Here is a 7,082-nt window from a genome sequence, read left to right on the forward strand (position 1 = left end):
ACGTAACGCATGCGCTATGCCTATGTGCGCGCACTCACTTATCAAAAAATGCATTGCAGATGGCGACACCAAGTCCTCCTGGAGTTGTGCCTTTTGTCATTAGTTTTGCTTTCAATAACTTTGTAAACAGTGGCAGTAAGAGAACAGCTACATGCAATGTGTGTGGCACCAAGATAAATGATGCCGGATCAACAACGTCGAACTTCATCAGGCATCTCAAAACGCACCAAGATAGGTCAGTCACTTGCTAATGTGAAAGAGAGGTTAAATTTAGCATATATCGTCACAGGTAACAAGCTGGCCAGAGACTTGAGACTTGACTTGAACTTTCCCCTCAAAGACTTGAGACTTGACTTGGACTCAAGTTCAAAGACTTGAGACTCGACTTGGACTTTCAAAAAATGACTTGTGAACAACTCTGACATTATCACAGTAGAGGGTGTTGTGATATTTATAACGTGATCTAAAAAAAGTTTGCTCATGTTCACGGTTGGCAAAGCCACCGACAAAGCAAGGTTAGCCATTTTAACAGCATTCAACAGCAGCAGCAGCCTGAATTAATAAAGTTTGAGGTTGAATCTGCTTCTTAAGCCTTGACGGTGTCCTGCTGCTCATCAAAGCCCGAGCTGTAAGACACATAGTGTTTTTGGGAGCTCAGTGCTGGAGACAGATAACACGCGGGGACTGGGTCCGACAGCAGATGTGGAGGATGAGAGCGCAGCAGTGATGTAAAGACGGACTAATGTGAGCCAGTGTGTGTCTCCTCTATGGGCTCACCCTCACAGTGTCTCACTCTGAGAGTCGGTGATGGCTCAGTAACAGAGGGAGACTGGAGAAGCAGGATGACAACCACAACAAAGGCAAACCTTGTCTGCTGAGCTGCACGTAAAAAGTCCCTGCTGCCTGTGATGTAACACCGGCCTGCTTTCTGAACCTCCTCTTTATATAACCCAATAGTTGCCCTGCAGTGTTGGCTGATATGTTCATTTGACTTTGTGAAATATCAAGGTTCCCCGAGTCGCAGAGAACATGTTTTCTGCACTGGTTGTCAGCATGAATTTGCATTTTGCTCTTGAAATTTCACCTCCCCCTGCCCTGGGCCCCGAGCCCCTGCCCGCTGGTGCCAGCAGGGGGGGGACTGTGCCAACACACATCCCAATAAGGAGAGGGTGAAGGGCCCCGCGGCCCCTGGGAGCCACCATTATATCACTCCACATAGTAACTCTCCAACCGACATTATCCTCCTGACTGTCTTCAAAATGCTGACAATGGCAGCATAAGAGAGGAACAAACATTTAAGCAGCACCAGGAAAGACTTTACCAGAAATAATTACAAAAAGACGCATCAGAGTAGAATGTAAAATCACTCAATTTAAATATTAAAGATGCTCTCTTTAACTTTAAAGCTGCTCTGATCAATGTTTTAATCTTAACAATGGATCAAATGATTACGTGTAATGTGGAAGGGGTCGCTGACAAATCTGCTAAGAATGATCTCTTACGTGACTGCAGTTCCTATTAGCACTATTAGAGACAGAGCGCACGTAAGTCGCGCCCCATCAGGAGGGCAAAACAACTCTCCGCTCTCCATTGACTTGTATTGCTTGAAGGTGCCTCCTCGTCAATTTCATCTGCTAGCAAACAACAGAAAAATCCCTAAAGGCCTCTGTGTGATGATATTCACTACAGACAATGTAAATAACCCATAACTTAAGTATTTGTAAACTGCCGACCCGAAAAACTGAGCTTTGATGAAGGCTAAAGTGGATAGAGACGTTCTCCCTGCTGATTCCTCACGTCTGTATCCAATTTTGTCTTCATAAAAGCCTAGTTTTAACAGTCTATGATAAAAGCTCAGTTTTTCAGGTTGGCAGCTTATAAAAACTCAAAGCGTAACTATCGCCAAAATGCAACCTAGGGTCTTTTTGTGAATGTACCCGAGTCAAACTTCCGTTTTAAAAGCATAATTAGGACCGAAGTGCCACTTTTAATATTGACCGTATTTTCGTTTTCGGTCGAATGGCCTTTTGAATGGGAGAGCTAGGGGCATTACTATGATCACATCAAAATAGCTATTTTTAAAACAAGGCTCGACACAACATGAAACTTTGCTGAAGTATCACCAGGGGCTCTACACATCAACTCGAGCATTGAGAACATTGTTTGTGTACACAGATTTTACTGAAAAGAAAGGTTTTGAACAACTCACTTTAGCAGTTGGTTTTTCCGGTCGCCGCCATCTTACCATCCTAATTATGCTTTTAAACGAAAGTTTGACTCAGGTACATTCACAAAAAGACCCTAGGTTTTATTTTGGCGAGAGTTACACTTTAAGTTATGGTTATTTACCCTGTTGGTAGTGAATACCACCACACAGCAGCTTTTAGGCATTTTCCTGTTGTTTGCATGCAGACGGAATTGCAGAGGAGGCTCCTTCACACAATACAAGTCAATGGAGAGATGGAGAGTTGTTTTCCCCTCCGTTGGGCGTGGCTTTCAGAGTATGATGCGATGCGCTCTGTCTCTGTGGAGCTTTTTTTGCATTTCATGTCATTATTCACAAGTCATCATTTGGGTTTTACGGTCTGCAACTTTATGTTTTGGTTCCGTCTGACTGCTCTCATCGACCTGGTTGCCCTCTCTCGGCTGTGTAGCTTTGCCAGTGCATGAGAGATATGCCTGATGTATGTTGTTTAGCTCAGTGCTTTGCACAAATGTAGCAAATTCATATCCAGTAAGTGTGTCCACTGTATGAACATGCTGTACTGTTGTGACTTATTGAAATGCCACAAAGAAGTGTAACAAGGGAATTTAATGCATTACACATTGCTAAACTCTCCATATGAGGCTATTTAGTGCACTGGGCAAACAAGTTAGCTAGCCCTTGTGCTGAAGTCACTAATCTTTTAGACTGTGCTAGATCTAAGCTGGCCGTGGCGAATAAATGCTGGCACAGAAATTAGTCTATATTGACAACATTTTCATTTATATTATTATGGCCCTTATTTTCGGCCAGATGTCCCTCACCTTCCACTTTCTTTATGTTGGCATTCTAAACTCCGGTCGATTCGGGAAACACCCTCCGAGATAGAACCAACAGTCAAATTACATTGATCTTTTTTCATCACACACTCAACAGCCATTTAAATTCCAGAGCTTGCCTCCCTATGTGCACGTTCCACCAAAACAAGTTCCTTCCCGAGGCTATTTTGCAGCGGCACCGTACCTTAGCACCGCCCAAGACGATTATGATTGGTTTAAAGAAATGCCAATAAACCAGAGCACGTTTTTCTCCTGTCCAGGAATGTTGTGTGTGGATTAGCCAGACCCTCCTTGTCACATCCATCATGTCACATATCAACATTGAAAAACACCGTCCAAAGGAATTGATCAAATGAAACGCCGCAATAAAGCAAAAGCCATCTCTGTCTACAGACTTACTAACTAATGTATCCTGCGGTATAAAGCAACACACACAGGTTTGGATTACTGACGTTACCTAAAATTATTTCTGGGTTTTGAAGTTCAAACTGTTTTCAGCCATTTGGAGATGCTAGTGTGCAAAGTTTGTTGGTTCAGCTTGAAAGAATCTTCTCTCCTGACAGGCCGGGGCCTGGCAGATGATGTGAGGTTTGATGAATCCTCGCTGTATGAGTCACAGCAAAAGTCTGACACTGAAGGCTCGTCATGCTCGCTGTCATTCAGAAGTAGGCTGTTTGTTATCACTTTTTATAGACGAGCGGCAAGCTGGGTGGCAGGCTGCCTGAGCAGACAACATCCTTGTGTACCATTTATAGCAGGAGTGCTAAACTTTACACTACATCTCCCCATACCAGAAGCTACTAAGAACACACAGGACCTAGAAACTGGATTTTTTTATTATTATTATTATTACATGCACGTTTGTTAGCATTCATCACAGTTATAATTAATATAATCACAGTTATCTGTAAAAAGAAAAACATAAAGTAATTCACTGTAGCCACAAAGAGTCACGCTGTCCATATACTGACATGCCTGGTGTGACATTTGTAGAGATGTAATAATAAAGTGAGGAGAAGACATCTGAACATTTCCTGTCGCAGAAATGAAAATGAATGTTCAGTCTCGATGTTTCCACCCTCGCAAATGATCCAGGCTTTGTCTTGCCGACTTACCGAGCATCCACAGTGGACAGACCGTAAACTGTTGTGACACATGAGGAACTGCAGCCAACCGTGAGTAATGTTAAGGTTCACGACATGCCTTGGAGACTACAAATAAAACCGTGCAGTCAAAGGCTTGTCACAACTGTACGTTCACAGACACATTCTTGAGAGGGGGAACATTAGCTTTCAGGAAAAAACAATTAGAACTTGTAAACACCAAGATTGATTTCCCTTGTTTGTGAGGACAAATTTGTGCAAAAACATTATAAGGAAGGGGCCACGGGCTCTGTGAGCACCCAAAACACCCTCCCTTTGCCCACCCAGTGCCCCTTGGCACCCATGGGGGGCGACCACACACACCGTCTGAGCTTTACTCCTACAGCCTGGCACAGAGCTCAGGGGGAGGAGAAACACAGATGAGGGCTGAAAGCCTGCACACGGTTTTTAGCCAAAGACCCTCCTAGAAACACAGGAGCTAATGAATGCAGCCAGAAGTCAGCAGCTGCAGCTCCACAGCACAGAATAACCCACTGAAGCTGCTCTCTGAAAATGCTCTATAAAAATAAAAAGAGTTTCACCAAGTACAGCAAATGAATAGGGATTTGTCTTTGATATTACAAGGAGAATATTATTCCACATATACAGGCAGGAAAATGTCTTCAAATAGCTGTGTGTGTGTGTGCGTGCATGCGTGTATGTATGTGTGGTCTTGTTTAACTTTATTCGTGGGGTCCAAAAACCGGGAGTCCAGTATACTTGTGGGGTCCCGACAGCTTTGTGGGGCCAAAATGCTGGACCCCACAACTTTAAAGGGCTGTTTGAGGGTTAAGACTTGGTTTTAGGATTAGGGATAGAATTAGGTTATGGTTAGGGTGAGGGTAAGGGTTAAGGTTAGGCATTTAGTTGTGATGGTTAAGGTTAGGGTAAGGGGCTAGGGAATGCATTATGTCAATGACGGGTCCCCACAAAGATAGTGAAATGCACTATGTGTGTGTGTGTGTGTGTGTGTGTGTGTGTGTGTGTGTGTGTGTGTGTGTGTGTGTGTGTGTGTGTGTGTGTTCCTGGGTGTGAGTGATGTAACTGCCTCTCTACCGTGGGCAGGAATGACTCTGGGCTGCTCCGAGCACATTCACTTTAATTAAGTTGATGCATCGTGGCAACTCACATGTGAAGAGACATGTATAATCACATAGCACACAGCAAAGCAAGCTGTTAGCGAGCACACAGTCATGTTCTCCATGATCGCCAAACAGACAGCAAAATACAGTAGCTTTTTCGTTGAGAGTTGAATAAAAGCTTGTGTTAATGTGGAAGCTGCTGCCGTGTTCTGTAGGTCTAACATGAACTACACTCAGGGCGGTGCATGACCCTTTCACTTTTGTTTCACTCTGCTTCAGTGGCTTGCAATGGCTGATGTATTTCAGTACTGATTTGTAGGTCTTTTAAATCGTTGCTGCTTTATTAGAGGGTGCTTTGTGTGGAAACTGTGATAATGTGATCATTAAAAAGCAGCTGTTTAAATCACGTTGTTGATCATCACAGCATGCTACCACCATCGCCTTTGTGCGCGGTAGATGTTGCATAATTGCATGATTATGGCTATCCTCGTTACTCTGTGAAATATAATGATTATGATTACCAACTGTAATTATTTTTTGGGAATCTTCTATTCACATCCTGACAATTTTCAACCAAAACAGACATGAAAAACATAGTGTTACCAATATGCCCTTTCTGCTTTGCTACAGTGCAGACACTCCTTTTGCTTGCTCTCTGCTTAGCTGTTATTTTTACTACTTTATATTTTACCTGTCTCAAACTGCAACACATGTAAGGAGGTTTTGTCTAACAACTAAATCCTTGGGAGGATAACTTATGACAACTCCGGGTCGCAATTATCTGCTTTGAATTGCCTTCTGCTGTCTACAATGTTAACATGACCCAAACAGGTAGCTTAGTGGACTACAGACAGACTTGACTGCACTTTGCCCTCCTTGCTCATCAGAATCGATAAAGTGCACAAACATTTTCAGATTGCAGCACCCGAGACAAGAATATTCACACTGGAGAAGTCTTCTGAACTCCAAGACACTCTGCCATCGTCTTCTGCCGGTGAGTTAGATAATCAATATTTAACTAGATTTAAGATTTAACTACTGAAACAAAACCAGTGAAGTCATGTGCTGGTTTTGCATGGGATTTCTACCTGCTGGGATTATCTGGTTGCTAAACCTAAAGATAAGTGCAAGATTGTACTTCGACATGGGGCAAAATGTATGGATTCATCTCAGCCAACTTCAACACCGGACATGTGGTGGACAGCCAAAGGTGGGCATCAACACAGACCACAGTTAACGCTGACATTACAACTGGAAAACAGGTTAGAACTACTAAAACATCACAACGAGACAGAAGCGGAGATTACTACCAATATGTTCTGACATTAGGCGTATTATAAAGGTGTGTTATGTGGAGCAAAGGGAAAAACCCATCTAAAGAGAGGATTTAACCTGTAACTCTGGTTGTGCTAGACAATAACCAAATCAAATTATTCTACAGATGTGAGGGCCAATGTTTGCAGCGAGCCATCAGAAGGGCTAAGGCAGGATTTTGTTTTATTTTAATTTCATCTATTTATTAAGACAACACATATGAATCAACATTTCTGTTAATGTTCCAGTGTTGGCCAGCTAACTAATTTTCATCTGTTTGTCAGGACAAACTGGACGTTTGTTTTTTTATTAGTGGGACCAATGGTCAGCAGAGAGTCAGCAGACTCTTGGGACTCAGCGACGTGGCTCAGTAAAACCTGTGATCTGAAAGGGATCAACAACATTCCTAACTTCATCTGTTCTCGGGGAAGTATGCATGTGTTCAGGTCAGATGGCCTCCACCCAGATCTGTAGTACTGATGGACCATTTTTGGTTCAGTTT

This window comes from Sander lucioperca, chromosome 3 (assembly GCF_008315115.2).
Source record: "Sander lucioperca isolate FBNREF2018 chromosome 3, SLUC_FBN_1.2, whole genome shotgun sequence".
NCBI lineage: Eukaryota > Metazoa > Chordata > Actinopteri > Perciformes > Percidae > Sander > Sander lucioperca.